The following is a 22,218-nucleotide window of genomic DNA, read 5'->3' on the forward strand; positions in this document are numbered from 1 at the left end:
CACGTACGGGGGGCGGGTCTCCGAAGCCCAGGCTGGAGGTCCCACCCTGCCGCTGGGAAGGAACGAACCCATTGGTCCGTGCCCAGTGGGACAGTTCACCTAGAACTGGGTAGGCAAGTGTGGGCAGTGTTGGAGTGCTGGTGAGGTTAAGTAGCGTCATTGGGAGAGGTAAGGGAAACCTCACCGAGAGCACCCCAGTACCAAGCCCGAATTTAACCCCTTTAAAAGTTAAAATAAAATGGAATTCTCCATTTTCCTCCTTGGGATGGCAGTTTAAGAATTTGCAGGATTTCCACGCGTGCATGCATCGCAGGTGCGGCAGCTGATGCACTTATTATTTAAAGGCCAACAAAGGAGAGGTTATATCCACTGGAAACTACTCACAGCTGGTCCGTTTCCTGATGTGAATTTCCTGCTCTTCTATGTCTTGTGCTAATAAGACATCAAGCACGCTATTTTACACTGGACACCAGATATTTGTTAAATTAGATTTTTAGATCGTCCCGGATCAGAAAGCAATAGGAGAGCTGGCCCGGCGTACCAATAGGTTTTATGTATGAGGAAACAAGCCCTAGAAAGGTAACGTTGCCCAGGTATTTAACAACTACTGGATACAGCGGTATATAGCACAGCAGCTGTTTTTTAAAAGCCAAAAAGAAATCTATGTTAGAATGAAGGCAGAAATACTATTTACCCAAAATGGGTGTCGAATTCCTTTTATTTATTAATGCTTTGTGTTACTTCCAGCAATACACAACATTTAAACAGAATTAAGCTTGGTTTTCATCAATCATGTGAATTAAGTTTAGGAATCACAGTTGTCTTAACTCTATAGTTTAATAGATTAAATGTGAGGCAAAGTAGACAACACAGTAATAGAGCAAATACTGTATTTCTTAAAATGTTTATTTCACATTAGATTTTTCAGTCATCTTAAAATCAAGTTTGTGAATAAAATACCTTGCTGTTTTCAACTATCCTACGTTCTTTCCCCCCGGAAACAGCACCTCTCTTTTCCTTTGGAGCGTCTTATGTGAGGGATAGAAAAAGGCTGAAACACCCACCTGGTGATGGACGTAGAGTGGGAGAAAGAACTAGCAATTATGCCATTTGCAATTGGTGGATAAACAAAATCCAGAAACTGTAGGAAAGGAGATGAATCAGAAAATTCATTTTGGCTGCAGATTTGCGTTGGGGAACCAATTCTTTAACTGCCAAAATTAAATTCTCATGTGACTTATCTTTAAACGAAAGGAAGCTGCTCATCTTTAATTTCAAGAGGTGAAATGTGCTCAAGTCCACTAAGGTCCCTTGAGACTCCCAATTGTGTGGTGTGAGAAGACAGATGATAAGGAAAAAAAAAACAACTTTTTATCTAAGGAATGCGAGCAGTCATGTCTCACTGTCCCTTGAGCTAAATAATTACCTCCTGAAGGCACTTGCTATGCAGGCCCTAGACTGACACCAAGTAGCCATAAAATGCCATATACCCTATAGTTCAACAATATGTATAGCCAATCACTAACCAATGTTATTTCTGTAAATAAATGACACTTCCTGAGACATAGCTTTTGTAATGCCCCCCTCTGCTGATTTGTTCTCTTTTCTTTAAAAACTCCAGCCCATTTTGTTCTCCAGAGCACTCTCCACGGCAACCTGGAAGTACGACCTAGGCTACAGTCCTCAACGTTGGCCCAAATAAACTCTCTATATTAATTTTGCCTCTGCTCCTTCCTTTTAGGTTGATGTGAGCCTACTTATTTGGGGCTTCCTTTTTAACACCCCATATCAGATTATTGGCTTTACCCTTCAAAGTATTCAAAATCCAAACATTTATCTCATCTACTACTTCTGCCCTGGTTCAAGCCCCCATCATCTCTTGCATAGAATATTGCCGAAGACCTAAGTGGTCTCCTGCTCCATCTCCGCTCCTTATGAAGAAAATCTCCTACAAGTCCATTGTCTCAGAGGCTGACCAAAATCAAAGAAAGCTTCCATCCAGGCAGGACACAGAGTTGAGAAAGGAGAGCCATTTTCCTCTATAGGAAGCAAGAAATTCACCCAATATCCAGGTTTGTGAACAATGACCTTCAGACGCCTGAGGAAACATGCAGGTGAGGTTACCACCTTGGGGCAGACCCAGGTATCAGACCATCAGTGACTCAGCTTCTGGGAAGTGCCAAGACACCAGAAAGGGAAGTAAAATATCCTTTATGGGATACAGCCAACTTACTAGTGTCAAGATAATGTATTGAGGTGTTAATGTATGTTTTGTTTATCTCCCAACTTCAGGTAGAAAACCAGACTTTTATGCTCCTTTGCCTCAGAGGAGTTTGGGTAGTAAAGACTCAGGACAATCTTAGGTCCACGCCTGGTGTTGTGGGAAAAGGAGATCCTGTTACTGGTAGAGGAAAGGGCCTCAGTAATGTAAGGGATTGAATATCCTGCCAGGCCTGCAGTATGAGGATTCAGCATTGTATAAGATTTGATTTAAATTAAATAAAAACATGGTATTTTTTGCTATATTCATTTTCTATCACTGTGGAACTAATAACCACAAATTTAGTGGCTTTTTCCTTTGTTTGTTTGTTTTTTTGAGATGGAGTCTCGCTCTGCCACCCAGGCTGGAGAGTAGTGGCGTGATCTGGGCTCACTGCGACCTCCGCCTCCCGGGTTCAAGCAATTCTGCCTCAGCCTCCCGAGTAGCTGGGACTACAGGCTGCGTGCCACCATGCCAGGCCAGTTCTGTATTTTTAGTAGAGACAGGGTTTTACTGTGTTGATCAGGCTGGTATTGAACTCCGGACCTCAGGTGATCCACCCGCCTCGGCCTCCCAAAGTGCTGGGATTACAGGAGTGAGCCACCTCGCCTGGCCACTTATTTTTCTTTTAAGTGAAAACCAAGTTTATTAGGCAAGCAAAAGAATAACAAATGGCTACTCCATAGGCAGAGCAGCAGCTTAGGCTACTTCATCAAGGATACTTTTTTTTTTTTAATTATTATTATACTTTAAGTTCTAGGGTACATGTGCACATCATGCAGGTTTGTTACATATGTATACATGTGGCATGTTGGTGTGCTGCACCCATCAACTCGTCATTTACATTAGGTCTATCTCCTAATGCTATCCCTCCCACTTCCCCCGACCCCACAACAGGCCCTGGTGTGTGATGTTCCCCTTCCTGTGTCCAAGTGTTCTCATTGTTCAATTCCCACCTGTGAGTGAGAACATGCAGTGTTTGGTTTTCTGTCCTTGCGATAGTTTGTTGAGAATGATGGTTTCCAGCTTCACCCATGTCCCTACAAAGGATATGAACTCATCCTTTTTTATGGCTGCATAGTATTCCGTGGTGTATATGTGCCACATTTTCTTAATCCAGTCTATCATTGATGGGCATTTGGGTTGGTTCCAAGTCTTTGCTATTGTGAATAGTGCTGCAATAAACATACGTGTGCATGTGTCTTTATAGCAGCATGATTTATAATCCTTTGGGTATATACCCAGTAATGGGATGGCTGGGTCAAATGGTATTTCTAGTTCTAGATCCTTGAGGAATAGCCACACTGTCTTCCACAGTGGTTGAACTAGTTTACAGTCCCACCAACAGTGTAAAAGTGTTCCTATTTCTCCACATCCTCTCCAGCACCTGTTGTTTCCTGACTTTTTAATGATTGCCATTCTAACTGGTGTGAGATGGTATCTCATTGTGGTTTTGATTTGCATTTCTCTGATGGCCAGTGATGTTGAGCATTTTTTCATGTGTTTTTTGGCTGCATAAATGTCTTCTTTTGAGAAGTGTCTGTTCATATCCTTTGCCCACTTGTTGATGGGGTCGTTTGATTTTTTCTTGTAAATTTGTTTAAGCTCTTTGTAGATTCTGGATACTAGCCCTTTATCAGATGGGTAGATTGCAAAAATTTTCTCCCATTCTGTAGGGTGCCTGTTCACTCTGATGGCAGTTCCTTTTGCTGTGCAGAAGCTCTTTAGTTTAATTAGATCCCATTTGTCAATTTTGGCTTTTGTTGCCATTGCTTTTGGTGTTTTTGACATGAAGTCCTTGCCCATGCCTATGTCCTGAATGGTATTGCCTAGGTTTTCTTCTAGGGTTTTTATGGTTTTAGGTCTAACGTTTAAGTCTTTAATCCATCTTGAATTAATTTTTGTATAAGGTGTAAGGAAGAGATCCAGTTTCAGCTTTCTACATATGGCTAGCCAGTTTTCCCAGCACCATTTATTAAATAGGGAATCCTTTCCCCATTTCTTGTTTTTGTCAGGTTTGTCAAAGATCAGATGGTTGTAGATGTGTGGTATTATTTCTGAGGACTCTGTTCTGTTCCATTGGTCTATATCTCTGTTTTGGTACCAGTACTATGCTGTTTTGGTACCAGTACTATGCTGTTTTGGTTACTGTAGCTTTGTAATATAGTTTGAACTCAGGTAGCATGATGCCTCCAGCTTTGTTCTTTTTGCTTAGGATTGTCTTGGCAATGTGGGCTCTTTTTTGGTTCCATATGAACTTTAAAGTAGTTTTTTCCAATTCTGTGAAGAAAGTCATTGGTAGCTTGATGGGGATGGCATTGAATCTATAAATTACCTTGGGCAGTATGGCCATTTTCACGATGTTGATTCTTCCTATCCATGAACATGGAATGTTCTTCCATTTGTTTTTGTCCTCTTTTATTTCATTGAGCAGTGGTTTGTAGTTCTCCTTGAAGAGGTCCTTCACATCCCTTGTAAGTTGGATTTCTAGGTATTTTATTCTCTTTGAAGCAATTGTGAATGGGAGTTCACTCATGATTTGGCTCTCTGTTTGTCTGTTATTGATGTATAAGAATGCTTGTGATTTTTGCACATTGATTTTGTATCCTGAGACTTTGCTGAAGTTGCTTATCAGCTTAAGGAGATTTTGGGCTGAGATGATGGGATTTTCTAAATATACAATCATGTCGTCTGCAAACAGGGACAATTTGACTTCCTCTTTTCCTAATTGAATACCTTTATTTCTTTCTCCTGCCTGATTGCCCTGGCCAGAACTTCCAACACTATGTTGAATAGGAGTGGTGAGAGAGGGCATCCCTGTCTTGTGCCAGTTTTTCAAAGGGAATGCTTCTAGTTTTTGCCCATTTAGTATGATATTGGCTATGGGTTTGTCATAAATAGCTCTTACTATTTTGAGATACGTCCCATCAATACCTAGTTTATTGAGAGTTTTTAGCATGAAGAGCTGTTGAATTTTGTCAAAGGTATTTTCTGCATCTATTGAGATAATCATGTGGTTTTTGTCTTTGGTTCTGTTTATATGATGGATTCCGTTTATTGATTTGTGTATGTTGAACCAGCCTTGCATCCCAGGGATGAAGCCCACTTGATCATGGTGGATAAGCTTTTTGATGTGCTGCTGGATTCGGTTTGCCAGTATTTTATTGAGGATTTTTGCATCAATGTTCATCAGGGATATTGGTCTAAAATTCTCTTTTTTTGTTGTGTCTCTGCCAGGCTTTGGTATCAGGATGATGCTGGCCTCATAAAATGAGTTAGGGAGGATTCCCTCTTTTTCTATCAATTGGAATAGCTTCAGAAGGAATGGTACCAGCTCCTCCTTGTACCTCTGGTAGAATTCGGCTGCAAATCCGTCTGTTCCTGGACTTTTTTTGGTTGGTAGGCTATTAATTATTGCCTCAGTTTCAGAGCCTGTTAATTTGTCTACTCAGGGATTCAGCTTCTTCCTGGTTTAGTGCACCAATAATATTTATAGTTATTTCTTGATTATATGTTAAACAAGGGGTGGATTATTTATGAGTTTTCCAGGAAAGGGGTGGGCAATTTCCAGAACTGAGCGCTCCTCCCGTTTTCAGACCACATAGGATTACTTCCTGATGTTGCCTTGGCATTTGCAAACTGTCATGGTGCTGATGGGAGTGTCTTTTAGCATACTAATGCATTATAAATTAGCATATAATGAGTGCTGAGGACGACCAGAGGTCACTTTCTTGGCCATATTGGTTTTGATGCGATTGGCCAGCTTCTTTATCACATCTTTATGACGTGTACCTTGTGCTGACTTCCTGTCTCATCCTGTGACTTAGAATGCCTAACCTCCTGGGAATTCAGCTCAGTAAGTCTCAGCCTTATTTTACCCAGCCCCTATTCAAGATGGAATTGCTCTGGTTCAAACGCCTCTGACATATTTCCCACCTTCCTTTTATACGAGAACCCTTAATGCTAAGGGTTTTAGAGGGACAAAGATCCATCTTCTGTAGCTTCTTCAGGCTGAATAGGGATGATGATATTCCTGCCTAACTACTAGGGTCTCTTGTATTTGGGGTAGAGAGGAGCTTAGTCAGAAAGCATCAGTATGGTGAGGGCCATCCATAACTCTGACAAAAGGTGATATCTGGAAAATTAATAGGTGTCCAATTTAAGATAAGATTGAGTAAACTTACCCTGAATTCTTACACGGAGAGTACAGCAGCAACGTATTCCGCAACAGTAAAACAAAACTATCCCAAGTAAACTAGTTAGGAAAGCTTTCCATGAACTGGGCAATTTGAAACCAAGCTGATATGGTGTCACTACCTGATTCCAATATATGCCCAGAATTACAATATTGATCTATATTTTTACATTATCCATCCCCCTTGTTTTGTTTGAGCAGCAGGCAGAGATCACTGATTGGTTCACAGGAATGAGTGGTCAGTCTAAATTGCAGGAAAAAAATCCTCAAAAACAACTGATGAGGTTACAATCTAATAATAATTTTACCATAGTTCTTGAAACATAGTTTTTCTCTCTTCAATCTCCCATTTTTACTAAATACAAATCATGGTAAAACCAATTTGCCTTATTATACTTAGCCTGATTATTTGTATAAAGTGCAGCAGGAATCATTATTTGCTGCGTAGGCTTATTTTAATTAGCTTTGATGGAACTTTTGTTCCATCAAAGGAATCTTAGAAAAGACTTTTTTAAAAGCCCAGCCCAGCTATGGGGTTGTACTGTCAAATACCTATGAGTTGGGTAAGTTCCTCTTCTCTTGAGGTCCCAAGATAATTTGGGGCTTCTGGGCCTGTCAAAAACTGACATTCTTTACTTACCACAGGTCTGGAACTCTATACAGGGACTATGTAGACAGGGTATGAGGTGAGGCCAGTTTCCCAAGGGGTTTTCATTGGATTTATAAGTCAAATTTGATTCCTTAAAAGAAAGCATGCTATTCCAGTCAAAACCTTGGTAAAATAACCAGTGTCTCCAATTGTGTCCCGTTACAAAAGAAAACAGATTCTTATTGCACTTATGCAAATAACTATATTGCCATAAATTAAGAATGCTCGCAAATAATTTCCAATTCTGGAGAAATCAGGTAGATAGAAATAAATATGCTCCAAATTTTGTTCACAGGAATAGACTTTACTCAATTGTTAAAAGCTGTAAGTAACTTGAAAGTTTTCTTGGCTCTGAAAAACAAAACAAAGGATCAGCAATGTTTTAAACAAAAAAGTCAAAAAGATTACTTCAGTCTTCTATTAGTTCAGTCTATGTAATTAACTCCTGTTGTGCATGATATTCATGAACATTCAGCTCTCCCTGAGAGTCCTGAAACTGTTTTCGTCTACTGTAATGTTACAATCTCCAAAGTTATTAGAAATGTGCACTTAAGAGCACCTGTCAAAGTCCTATAGCTGATTATAAACCACCTTTTGAAGAGGATCAAAATAAGACAATTGTCTGTGGATGACAGTCTTAGGACAGCCACTATTAAGAGCCACAATTGACAAGAAAATTTGGTTACTTCTGTGGCATACAACAATTTTACATAACAATTATAACTATTAATAACATAACTAAGTCATATTAGAATTATAAGAGTTTACATGATTTTGGAATACACAGCAATTACATTTATACAAATACAGCCCAAAGAAAGCCAAATACCATTTTATATTTGACAACACTTCCTGTATGATTTTTATTTTTATTTCTATTTTTGAGTCAGAGTCTCACTCTGTCACCCAGGCTGGAGTGCAGTGGTGCAATCTCAGCTCACTGCAACCTCTGCCTCCTGGGTTCAAGCGATTCTCCTGCCTCAGCCTCCCAAGTAGCTGGTATTACAGGCACATACCACCACGCCCAGCTAATTTTTGTGTTTTTAGTACAGACAAGGTTTCACCATGTTGGCCAGGCTGATCTCAAACTGCTGATCCCAGGTGATCCATCTGCCTCAGCTCCCCAGAGTGCTGGGATTACCAGTGTAAGCCACCATGCCCGGCTCTACATGATTTTTATACCAAATAAGCCAAATATGTCTCTTTTGAACTTTAGGGGACCTAATATCTAAAAGATTAATTAGGTCAGAAAAAGACGTAATTTAGAGTATGATTTTGGAAAGTTTGTCAGACATCAAAGGTTTAAAACACGATATCATAAAATAGAATCCCAGGCCACCATAAGTTATTCATTCAGGCAAAATGATTATTTAAAAATATTTTTAAAGGCAAAAACCTTTATTCATTAAGAGGGAAGACTTAGCTTTCTAAACAATCTGTGTCTTTTTTTTCTTTTCTTTCTTTTTCCTATAGTTTATTTAAAAGGCAATAGTACATAAAAATCTTGTTCAAGAGAGAAAGCCAAATTTTACCCTTTGCATTAGTGTACTATTAATGTCAACCCCAATTTTTAATAAAACTTTATAGACAAATCTATCCAATTTTTATGTCTGATCATAAGGTAAGATTCTCATAAACCTTTTACAAATCTTTACAAATTTTTGTTAAAGAACAGATTAGTGCTGTCAGAAAAACCTGTTATGCTTTTATTCCAATATTTGAAAGGGTATTCCAATGAATACCCTTTTAACTTTAGCCAATATGTTCACACATAGAATTTCTTTTACAAGATTAATTTTTCACAAATCTTCCACAACTTACTCAAACCTTCAGCTTTATTCTACTTAACTTAAAACAATCCTTTAACCGTTCAGGCACACAAAAAAATCTACATTCTCATGACATCTTATAATCTTTTACAAAAAACACATTTCACTTTCCTTACACATCTTGCATGTAAAGCTGTTTTTATTTCCAAGATTACTAAAGTCATGTGAACTAAAAGGCATTAAAGTTTTTACTTTTCTGACAAAATATTTGAGTTAAGCATTTATTATTTTTAAAACAAATAAAGCTCTTTCTTATGTAAACATCACACACACGGCCAGGCGCGGTGGCTCACACCTGTAATCTCAGCACTTTGGGAGGCCGAGGCAGGTGGATCATGAGGTCAGGAGTTAGAGACCAGCCTGGCCAACATGGTGAAACCCCATCTCCACTAAAGATACAAAAATTAGCCAGGTATAATGGCAGGTGCTTGTAATCCCAGCTACTCAGGAGGCTGAGGCAGGAGAATTGCTTGAACCTGGGAGATGGAAGTTGCAGTAAGCCAAGATCATGCCACTGCACTCCAGCCTGGGTGACAGCAAGACTCCATCTCGGGGAGAAAAACTAAATAAATAAAAATCATACAGTCTCCCTCTCCCTCTCCCTCTCCCTCTCCCCCTCCCCCTCCCCCTCCGCATGGTCTCCCTCTGATGCCGAGCTGAGTCTGGACTGTACTGCCGCCATCTCAACTCACTGTATCCTCCCTGCCTGATTCTCCTGCCTCAGCCTGCCGAGTGCCTGGGATTGCAGGCACGCGCCGCCACGCCTGACTGGTTTTCATATTTTTTGGTGGAGACGGGGTTTCACCGTGTTGGCCAGGCTGGTCTCCAGCTCCTGACCGCGAGTGATCTGCCAGCCTCGGCCTCCCGAGGTGCCGGGATTGCAGATGGAGTCTCGCTCACTCAGTGCTCAATGTTGCCCAGACTGGAGTGCAGTGGCGTGATCTCGGCTCGCTACAACCTCCACCTCCCAGCCGCCTGCCTTGGCCTCCCAAAGTGCCGAGATTGCAGCCTCTGTCTGGCCGTCACCCCGTCTAGGAAGTGAGGAGCATCTCTGCCTGGCCGCCCATCGTCTGGGATGTGAGGAGTGCCTCTTCCCGGCCGTCATCCCGTCTAGGAAGTGAGGAGCATCTCTGCCCGGCTGCGACCCCGTCTGGGAACTGAGGAGTGTCTCTGCCCACCCCCCGCCACCCCATCTGGGAGGTGAGGAGCGTCTCTGACCAGCCACCCCGTCTGAGAAGTGAGGAGCCCCTCCGCCCGGCAGCCACCCCATCTGGAAAGTGAGGAGCCCTTCCGCCCAGCAGCCGCCCCATCTGGGAAGTGAGGAGTGTCTCCGCCCGGCAGCATCCCCGTCCGGGAGGTGGGGGGCAGCCCCCGCCCGGCCAGCTGCCCCATCCGGGAGGTGGGGGGTGCCTCTGCCCAGCTGCCCCTTCTGGGAAGTGAGGAGCCCCTCTGCCCTGCCGCCACCCCATCTGGGAGGTGTACCCAACAGCTCATTGAGAACGGGCCATGATGACGATGGCGGTTTTGTCGAATAGAAAAGGGGGAAATGTGGGGAAAAGAAAGAGAGATCAGATTGTTACTGTGTCTGTGTAGAAAGAAGTAGACATAGGAGACTCCATTTTGTTCTATACTAAGAAAAATTCTTCTGCCTTGAGATGCTGTTAATCTATAACCTTACCCCCAACCCCGTGCTCTCTGAAACATGTGCTGTGTCCACTAAGGGTTAAATGGATTAAGGGCGGTGCAAGATGTGGTTTGTTAAACAGATGCTTGAAGGCAGCATACTCGTTAAGAGTCATCACCACTCCCTAATCTCAAGTACCCAGGGACACAAACACTGTGGAAGGCAGCAGGGCCCTCTGCCTAGGAAAACCAGAGACCTTTGTTCACATGTTTATCCGTTGACCTTCCCTCCACTATTGTCCTATGACCCTGCCAAATCCCCCTCTCCCAGAAACACCCAAGAATGATCAATAAATACTAAAATAAATAAGTAAATAAATAAAAATCATACACACATCACGTATAAATATAGACAGAAGAAGATCCAGTAATTTTAAGATTTTTCATTTGCCAGTTTTTTTAATTACTGACTCCAGGGTGGAGCTCTTGGAGGAACAGGGCCAGGAAAGCATGAATTTTCTATGGCCTAATAAGCAGGCACAGCTGAAAGGCAAAACATCCCTCAAAATTAAGGGTCTCATTTTTTACCAGATCCTGGATCCCAAAGAAAGAGAAGTGTTATGGAATAAGACAATGCAGTGATTTTGCCATGTATTTCATTGCAAAGCAATACAAAGCCAATCAGCCCATTCTGTAATTAGCCCATCTTTCATGAGAGTCTTATCTCTCAGTAGAGGGTAGGGACATTTTCATTTCTTTTAGGTAGCCAAAGGCATGCTTCTCTAATCCAAACATGCAAAGAGCTATCTCCCCATAACTGCCATTAGCCAGCCCCAGAAGTACATTTCCTATCTAGTTATTACAACCAAAGCTCTCTCATAGTGTGAAGTAATTTCTGCTAACCCCAAAAGTCAAAACCATTAGATAAGGCAATGCAAAATACAACAGAGCTTTAGATTTTGAGAAGGATTTATCTGCTTTCAATTCCAGGGGTTTCATGAGGAAAACAGAGGTTTTTCCCAAAACAGGGTCTGTGGTGCCTCCTCTGTTTTTCCCAAGGAGTCCTGTAAAGCTTGAATATCCACTTTTAAATAAGCTGACTTTTAACCACAGTGCTCTTTAAAAAATCTTTTTAAGTCTCTTATTACATGACTTTAGCCAGGCCAAACAGCCAATATTTTTGTGCTCAGAGAAAGGAAAATTCAAGACAGTTAGTGGAGGGGAAGAGAATCAACAAATAGTGAAGGTCACACAGACAAACCAGAAAGGACTCATTCCCTAAGCAAGGAATTGAACCCTGAACCTGGGCCACCATTAAGAAAACATAAAACCTTAGCCACTAAGCTACAGCATTGGGCAGTTTCTGATGCTTTTTCCCAGAAGGAGCCTAAAGCAGCCAATTTTGTGCTTTGCAATGGGTTTTAACTGCTCAAGACAATTTTTAGAGCTAACTATGACATGAACCCTAAAATTCCTTTTCCCTGGAAAGGGGAGAGCAAGCAAAAGTACTGCCACATGGTTACAAGGTCTGGCTCCGAAGGACATTTTTCAGTGTGTGGTCTCTGAGCAAGATGTTTGTCCTGAGTAATAGAAAAGATAAGAAAGGGAAAGGAAAGGGAGAAAACCATTGCCTGAGGCAGGGTGGGGAAGGCAAGGTGCTCAGGGAGGCCAGAGAAAGACCCACCCAATGCAGTGACACTGAATCAAAAGTTCAGGCAGCCACTTGTCAGTTGAGGAGGGATCTTTTCTAGCAGCTCCATCAGCTCTAAAGTTTCCCCCTTTGGGGAGGAAAAAGCTCCCCATGCCCCACTGTCCTGTACATGACTAATCCTGTCACCCATAGCCTTCAGCAAAGAATGCAAGGCAGATTAATCCAAAGAGAATAGTGGTTAACTTCCCATAATAACAAATCTATTTTTAACCGAAAGGGACTTTACTGAGAGGGTGGTCTCTAACACCCTAAATCTTAGGGAGGACTCTAACCTTCCTAAGTTCAGCCTTGACCCTAAGTTTGGTCAAACATCCTTGCCTTTTATTAAGAGGGGCTTTTAACCCACTCTGTCTTAGGAGAGACTCTAACTCCCCTAAGCTGGGCCTCTAACCCAATCCCATCCTTTACCCAGGTACAGCACCACTTACCCAGAGTCAGCCAATCAGTGCTGCAGTCTGTTTCCTTTGAGTCCGGGGTCTCCTCAGTATCACCTCTTTGGGATTCATCAGGAAGATGTTACCAGAAAGGGGTCCTGATCCAAACCCCAAGAGAGGGTTCTTGGACCTCACACAAAGAAGAGTTTGAGGCAAATTCATAAAGTGGAAGCAAGTTTATTAGGAAAGTAAAGGAATAGAGAATGGCTACTCCATAGGCAGAGTAGTCAATTTAGTGGCTTTTTAACAGATACTTTTTTTCCTCCAACCCCTCCTACCAACATACATTATTTATCTTACAGCTCTGTATGTCAGAAATCTGACATGGATCCCACAGGACTGAAATCTAGATGTTGGCAGGCTGGATTCTTTTGGAGGTTCTAAAGGATAATCTGTTTTCTTGCTTATCTAGGTGTTGGCAGAATTCAGTTCCTTGTGGTGGTTATTTTCCTGCTGTCAGCTAAAGGCTAGTCTCAGCTTCTAGAGGTAACCCATGTTCTCTGGCTCATGGCCCCCATCCTCCATCTGTGAAGCCAGCAGGGGCAGGTTGAGTCCTTCTCATGTTCTGAATCTCTCCTGCCTCTTTTTCCATTACATCTTTCTAACCAACTCTCTGCCTTCCTTTTCCACTTCCATTTCTACCCAGATAATCCAGGATAATCTCCCTATTTTAAAATCAAATGGTTATCAAACTGAATTCCCTTTTGCCATGAAGCAACATATTCATAAGGCTTTATACCAGAGGACAAAGATCACAGGGGTCAAAATTCTGCCCACCATAAATTTGGTCACCTGAATTCCTGCTTGCAAATTCATACAAACTACATATGAAAAAAATGGAAATATATTTACCAAAAAAAATCAATATTTCTATCAAGATACTGAGATTAAAGGTCTGGGTGTGTTTTTCTTATATCTTACAAATATTCTACACAATAACCATGTAAATACTATTTTTAGAAGAATATGGAACATTAACTAGACATCAACATCTAATAATGGTCTGATTAATACCAAGTTATGTAAGTGGAAGATAGTTTCTATTAATTCCCTTCTTTGGTTAACTTGCTGACCTTTCCTTAATAATGTATTTCTAATTTTTTTTTTTTCTTTTTTGAGACGGAGCCTGCTGTTGCCCAGGCTGGAAGTGCAGTGGCATGATCTCAGCTCACTGCAACCTCTGCCTCCCAGGTTCAAGCCATTCTCCTCCCTCAGCCTGCCAAGTAGCTGGGATTACAGGCGTGTGCCGCCACACCTGGCTGATTTTTGTGTTTTTAGTAGAGACAGGGTTTAGTAGAGACAGGGTTTCACTGTGCTGTCCAAGCTGGTCTCGAACTCCTGACCTCAGGTGATCCACCTGCCTCAGCCTCCCAAAGTGCTGGGATTACAGCCATGAGCCACCACACCCAGCCATATTTCTAATTTTTTAATGTGAATTAGTAGTGAGTCCAGTGATGCTAATATTTAATGCAAGGTCCTCAAGTAAAACTATCATGATTATTTTTATATAAGTTATTCTTAAATGACTTCGTTGATGATAGAGAGGTCTCCTTCTTTCTCTCAACCTCCAGGTTGAGATAGTTTTTCTTAGGGCAGGGCCTTCCTTCACAGCTTCATGCCTTTCACCCTTTCACCCAAATTGTCACCAGTATGTCCTGAACAATTTCTTTATTAGTTATGCCATTGGTATAATGCTTGTCTTTTTGTTTCTTTAAGTTTCCTGACACTAGCTATCTATAAAAATGTCTTTTTCTGCCTGATTTTCCTCAGGGATCTATTCTAATTTTTATATTTTTTGGCTGTGCAGTGTTGCTTTTATATTTTCTTAAAATTCTAGATTAATTAAATTGGATATTTATTATTTCTTCTTTTTCACATGTGAAGACCCACTATATTATTTCTTATCCACATATAGAATATATAATCTTAAAATAATCTTAGTCTTCTGCCTGTAGGATTTCTTTTTAGAGGAATGTTGCGTAGGCTGAACTAGAACTCCTGGCCTCAAGCAATCTTTCTACCTCCTGATTAGTGGGAATTATAGGCACTGACTGCAGCAAAGGATTTTTTTTCCTTTTTTTTCCTCCATCTTGGTGAATACAGGGATTTTTTTTAAAGCACTTTATTTGCTTGGATTTGTTTGTTTCACCAATCAGTTTTATAACAGGGTGTGTATGTATATATATATATGTAAAATATGTAAAATATATAATATAAATTTATATATTATATATATTTTTTATATATATATGTGTATTTTTTGTAGACAGAGTCTCACTCTGTCACCCAGGCTGGAGTGCAGTGGCTCAATTTCCCCTGGGTTCAAGCCATTCTCCTGCCTCAGCCTCCTGAGTAGCTGGGACTATAGGTGCACACCACCATGTCCAGCTAATTTTTGTATTTTTAGTAGAGACAAGGTTTCATCATGTTGGCCAGGTTGGTCTCGAACTCCTGACCTCAAGTGATCTGCCTGCCTTGGCCTCCCAAAGTGCTAGGATTACAAGCATGAGTCACCACACCCAGCCAATTTTATATTTTGAATTAAATATTCCTACTGGGAGTTAAATAATTAAAATTGTAAAACCCAATTCTGATGACTGGGAATTTAATTTAACTATTTGAATGAAATAAAAATTAACTCTATTACTAGAATCATCTAATTTTCAAGCAAGAATGGCATTTAAAGATTGCGTAGCACAGTACTCCTCCAGCCTGGCTCACATTAGAATCACATGAGGAACCCCCAGGCCAATTACATTAGAACCTGGTATCAGGGGGAAACTTGCAGGCATCAGTACTCCTAGGAAATCTGTCCTGCAGCTTGAATTGAAAACCGCTGACCTAATCTAAGATTTTATTTCTACAGATGAGAAAGTTAAAGCTCAGAGGAAAACGACCAGGTAAAAAATTCAAGCCTCCTGACTTCAAACCTACTGAGTTTTCTACTCCACAGATTGTTCTCCATCTTTGAGGTGTTCGAAGGCTTCTCTAGAGCATTCATAACTATTCATGAAGTCCTAGGTTCTACCTCAAACCTAATGAAACAGAATTTGTCACTCCTTAGGTAATGCAGATGAGCACCAAAGTTGAGAAACATTGCAAGTTACCTAAAGTAATAAGGTTTTTATCATATAAAAAAATATAACTTACATTTCTGTCTTCCATTTTTTAAATTGATGGCTCTTTGTTTTTGTTAGATATATTGTTATTGTTTTTTTAATGTACTGCAATCCAATTTGGGGGACATTTTCACCACAGCAGTAATCATTACCACAACCACTCTTCTTTCCTTTGTTTTTCCTCTCTTTTTGTAGTCCTAAATTCTACAAGATGTTGAGCTGAAGCAATAAGTAATTGAACTGGAAACATATGATGCAAAATGATTAAAACTAGAATGTCTAAATAGCTGCAAAGGCCTTGGCAGATATAATTGTTTAATTAGTCTAGAAAAATATAATTTAATTAATAGTTCAGTATGCCTTAGCAAGAAGAACATTTATTGAAAACTCTCCATTTGTCAGGCACTATACTAAGCACTTTACATGTTATCCTAAGACTATCTCATAATCTTAGGATTAACCCTATAAGGTAAATATTATGTTTACCTCTACAAAGAAAAAGACTGAAGCATAGAGAGATTATAACACCAGGCACAGTGGCTCACACCTGTAATACCAGTACTTGGGGAGGCCGAGGTGGGAGGATCACTAGAAGCCAGGAGTTCGAGACCAGCCTGGCCAGCATGGCAAAACCCAGTCTCTACTAAAACTACAAAAATTACCCGGGCATGATGGCAGGCACCTGTAATCCCAGCTACTCAGGAGGCTGAGGCAGGAGAATTGCTTGAACCTGGAAGGTGGAGGTTGCAGTGAGCCGAGATCTTGCCACTGCACTCCAGCCTGAGAGACAGAGCAAGACTTCATCTCAAAAAAAAAGAAAGAGAGAGAGAGATTGAGTAACTTGGTCATGGTCACGGTCACACAATAGTAACTTTCAGAATTTATAAATTGGAATCATTAACAAAGATGTCCAAGGCCAAGGAACTTGTCTGTCTCCTTAAAAGCACTGAATAGACACAAATAGTTCTAGAAGTTAGCAGTATTGAGTACAAAGAAGAACCACTGAGAAGGCATTGAGCTACTTTCATATCCTATACTTTATATTAACTCAATTTTTCAAGACTGCTGGCTGTCCTCACGATTTTCTGGAAATTTTAGCTTCAAAACTTGACACAGGAACAAAATAGAAGAACTGAATAGACCAATACCATGAAAAATGTGTCAAAGAATTGCCTCCAGTATACTCTAGGCTCAAATAATTCTGCAAATGCATAATTTCAAACATTAAAAGATTAAATGTGATTAAAACTGTCATGGAAACATGGAAAGCTATTCAGTTATTTATTTTATTTTAGTTTAGTTTTGAGGCAGGGTCTCACTCTATCACCCAGGCTGGAGTACAATAGCATGATTATGGCTCACTGCAGCCTTAAATTCCTGGATTCAAGTGATCCTTCTGCCTCAGCCTACCAAAGTGCTGGGAGTATAGGCATGAGCCACCATGCCTGGCTCAGATCTTGGTTTCTAATATGCTGAAATATATTCATTTATATTTAGTACTGTTTAATTAAAGGAACCAGCGCTCTTTGGAGAAATGGTCAATTCCAAAAATGGGGCAGGAAATAAACAAGATAAATCTTGAGCATCTTGTAGTGCCAGAAAGTAAGGAAGTATAAAAATAAACATAATTTTAAATAATTCATAAACACAATGATGTAGGTACATCAAAGGGACAGAGAAGCCAATGGAAAGAGCTCCCAGTGACCAATGCTAGAACAATTTGAGCCACAAAATAGTTTAATAAATAATGAGTCTGGGCACAGTGGCTCATGCCAGCACTTTGGGAAACCAAGGTAGGAGAATTGTTTGAGCCCAGGCGTTCAAGACCAGCCTGGGAAACATAGTGAGACCTTGTCTCTACAAAAAATTTAAAAAATTAGCTGGGTATAATAGCATGCATCTGTAGTCCCAGCTACTTGGGAGGCTGAGGTGGGAGGATTGCTTGAGCCCAGGAGGTTGAGGCTGCAGGGAGCCATGATTGCACCAGTGTACTCCAGCCTGAGCAAGACCCTGTCTCAAAAAAAAAAACAAAAACAAAATATTGGATTATAACCCAATGTGTAAAATGAAAACCCATGGGTTTATAGTGATATAAATAAACACTTGAATAAATAAATGTGGGAGGAAAGACAAACCTCCTATGCAGAAGAGTCCCAAGTAATTTATGTAAGTACTCCATTCTCAAGGAGGGGCAACATAATTCCTCACTCCCTAAGAGTGGTCTGTGCATAGTAACTTTCTTCCAAAGAATACAGCATGGAAAGGGGGTGGGAAGAGAGTAATTTTTCAGTGGAAAAATTTGACAAACACTAACTCAAGGTCATTATGAGCAATATAAGTCATGATGGTAGTGTGTGCCCTTGTACCATGTGATGTAAATGAAAATAACCCCAGCCTAATTATGAGAAAAACACCAGACAAATCCCAGTTGTGCGGTATTTTATAAATTACCTTATCACTACTACTCAAAACTGTCAAGGTTATTAAGAACAAAGCAAAACAGAAGTCTGAGAAACTGTCACAAACAAGAGAAGCCAAAGAACACATGATTAACAAATATAATGTGGTAACTTGGATGGAATCCTGAAACAGAAAGAGGACATTAGGTAAAAACAAAGGACATCTGAATAAAGTACGGATTTTAGTTAACAATAATGTATTAATATTGGCTCATAAATTATAATGAATGTACAAGACTAACATAAGATGTTTATAATAGAGAAACTGGATACTGGATATGTAGAAACTTTCTGTACTATCTTCACAATTTTTCTGCAAATCTAAAACCAATCTGAAAAAATTTGTATTTTTAAAGAAGATAATTGTAGGCAGTTAAAACGTAAACTAAAACAAAAGTTATCTTCCATAATAGAAACATGACATACTTAGGACTAATCCTAATAGGAAATTAACAAGACTTATGTGATGAAAAGACATAAAACTTCAGAGTGTGCTCACTTCAGCAGCACATATACAAAAATTGGAATGATACAGAGAAGATTAACATGGCCACTGCACAAGGATGACATGAAGGAATTAAAAATTTTAAAAAAAGAAAAACTTCACTGAGTAATGTGAACATTTTTAATAACTAAAAGTGTATAGCATTTGCCTTTATATAAAACTGAATATCACTAACATGTTGTTTCTTCCCAAACTATATAATCTTAATTCAAACCTAAAAGGGGCTTATTCACTGCTAGTGAAAATGTAAAATGGTAGTACTATGACAGTTTCTTAGAATTCAAATATATACCTACCTTTGGACCAAGCCCTTTTACTCCTCCTCAAAAGAAATGAAAATATATGTTCACACAAACACTTGTACTTAAATGTTCATAGTAATTTTATTTGTAATATCCCTCTCAGTGGGGGCTGCTATAACAAAAATACCATATACTGCATGGCTTATAAACAACAGAAATTTATTCCTCACAGTTCTGGAGGATGGCAAGTCCAAGATTAAGCCACAGGCAGATTCAGTTTTTGGTGAGGTCCCACTTCCTGATTCATAGACAGATGGCCATCTTCTCATTGTTTCTTCATACAGCAGAAGAGGCAGAGGAACTCTCTGAGGCCTTTTTTATAAGGACAGCAATCCTATTCATGTGGCCTCCAACCATATGACCTATCATCTCCAAAGGCCCCACCTCCCAACAACCATATGACCTATCATCTCCCAAAGGCCCCACCACCAAACACCGTCACATTAGGGATTATTAGTTTTCAACATATGAATTTTGGGAAGACACAAACACTCAGCTTATAGCAACCTTAAAACTGGGGGAAAAATAAGAAATATTCATCAATAGATCAGTGGATAAAGAATATGGTATATCTATACAAATGGAATAATACCCGATAACAAAAGAGGAATTAACTACTAATAACTGCAACAATATTGTTGAATCTCAAAATCGTTATGCTGGTGAAAGAAGCCAGACACATCATATAATTCCACACATAAAAAGTTCTAGAAAATGCAAACTAGCATATACTGACAGAGAACAGATCAGTGGTTGCAAAGAGCCAAGGGCAGAAGAGAGGTTATATGCAAAGTGGCTCAAGAAAACAGAGGTGACAGAAATGTGCCATACATTGTGTAATACAAGTTTCACAGGGGTTATACATCTGTCAAATATCACCAAATTTTACCTCTTAAATATATGCAAGTTATACATACATTTGTATGTATGTAAGTTATACCTCCAAAAAGTTTTTTAAAAACCTAAATCAGGTGAGGGCCAGATACGGCAAAATAATTTTTTCTTATTTGAGAATAGGAAAGAAAAATTTAATGAAAGGTAATGAGTGGGTCCTGTCAAAAAGCAAAATCAGACTTAGTAAGGAGACTTTGTTGGAAGGATTATTATAAGAGGAAAAGGGTCTCCAGAATAGGAGAAGGGGAGCTATTGCAATAATAGGAACTCTTTAACCATAATACCTGCAAGCTTCTCAAGAGTTAGGTGAAAAGAGTTTTTCTTTTATAGAGAGGAGTAAACTAGATTAGAAAGATTTGGATGTGGGCAAGTGGGATAAGAGAATGGGATTAAAGAATGTTTTACCCGGAAGCCAGCCTTCTCTCCAGAGATGCTGTTGAAGAAGGGTTACATGCTGACTCAGACTGAGGATGGGCCAAGGTTCAGAGACCTGGCGGATAGACAGAATCTTAACCAAAGTGTGATTAACAAGCATTTTGTTCCCATTGATCATTAGTACAAACAAGTTTAGTTAATCATTTATGAGGCAAAGAGTGGGAATTTGGAGTCTGTTTCTGGCCTTGTCATAGGTAAACAAGGCAGTATACATGAGTTTTATCTAAATTATATGGGAAAGGGTGCTTCTTTGCAGCAAGGCCTTTCTGAAACACAAAAGGGTGGGGGATTTCTCCATCTTTGCTCTTTTCCAGGAGCACAGAACTTAGGTGAAATTCAACACTGTCAATTTCTTCTAAACAAGGCTGCCATGTTGCACAATTCTAGAGGGCATTTTATTATTTCCCAGATAGGCATGTAAAGATATGATAATTAAGACTAATCAATTGAAAAATATAGATAACTGTTGAAGAGAATTTATTACAGTACATAGAAGAACCTAAAACATGATAAAAAAATGTAATAGCCATCAATGAAAAAAAAACACACATTATTAAAAGTAAGACATTGCCGGGACGCCCACCTCACACGTGCGAGGGTGGCAGGAGCCATGGGGGCTATGGGGATGAGCCACATGCTGGCCTCTTTCTTTGACCTGGACAACATGCTCATCGACATGGCCAGGGTGAGCGGGAGAGACCTGTTGGAGGTGATAAAGCTCTTACAATCAAAATATCATTTTAAGAAAAGGCTGAAATCATCTGTGATAAAGTTCAAGTTAAACTCAGGAAGGAATGTTTTCATCCTTACAGCACATGCATTACTGATCTAAGGACTTCAATTGGGAAGAAGCAGTCCAGGAAACAAAAGATGGTGCCGCCAATAGAAAATTGACTGAAGAATGTCACTTCCTTTGGAAATCTACACGTTTACAGCTTATGACACTAGCAGAAAATATCAAAGTCATGCTCACCGAACTTTGAAAGAAGGTCTGCCTATTTTTATTAAGGAATGGGGACAGACAGATCCAGAGGGAGAAGATTGAGCCTTGTGCCTGTCGGTCGTATTTCCATGCTATTGGAGGTGGAGAGCAGAGAGAGAAGCCAGAACCATCCATATTTTATTACTGCTGCAATCTTCTCAAAGTACAACCTGGGGACTGTGTGATGGTCAGTGATACGTTAGAAACCGACGTCCAAGGAGGCCTCAATGCAGGACTGAAAGCAACAGTCTGGATCAATAAAAATGGAATAGTGCCACTGAAGTCCTCTCCCGTTCTGCATTACATGGTTTCTTCTGTGCTGGAGTTACCTGCTCTCTTACAAAGTATACACCACAAAGTCAGTATGTCCGCTTAAAGCACATAAAAGGGCATGATTATGAACTTCAGAATCAATGTGCAGAGTTTGAACTAAGAAAAGTTAGGGCATTCCACTTACTATGGTCCAGAATAATTTTACTTATGATTTAATGACCAATATTGCAAAGGTCCTCCCAATCCTATTGCTTTTAAGTTCAACCATTGACTGGTATTTGTATCTGAAAATTCGGATTGCATTAATACAAAGTAGTATAGCCCAGAAAATTTGAGGAAATATATTATTTGTCTGTAACAGGAGATTTTTAAAATTAATTTTATTAATCTTTTAGTACCTTGACTGCATGATACCAAGCAGGCTAGCTTACACAAATGCCAGGTTTTTCTTCTGGCTTAAAAATAGATATTTTTAAAAAATAGATTTTCTAAAACACATAATAGATTTATCACAACTGAATCTGGTTAATATGAAATAAGTTCTAAGT

The 22,218-nt window shown here is 39.9% G+C and overlaps 2 pseudogenes; both read left to right on the forward strand.

Annotated features, from left to right (window-relative positions):
* The first annotated feature begins 18,770 nt into the window (after nt 1–18,770).
* LOC115934748 (uncharacterized) lies at nt 18,771–18,868 on the forward strand (annotated as a pseudogene).
* A 2,166-nt stretch (nt 18,869–21,034) lies between these two features.
* On the forward strand, nt 21,035–21,773 carry LOC101130495 (N-acylneuraminate-9-phosphatase-like; annotated as a pseudogene).
* Nucleotides 21,774–22,218: the final 445 nt, after the last annotated feature.

Source organism: Gorilla gorilla, chromosome 4 (genome assembly GCF_029281585.2).
Source record: "Gorilla gorilla gorilla isolate KB3781 chromosome 4, NHGRI_mGorGor1-v2.1_pri, whole genome shotgun sequence".
NCBI classification, from domain to species: domain Eukaryota; kingdom Metazoa; phylum Chordata; class Mammalia; order Primates; family Hominidae; genus Gorilla; species Gorilla gorilla.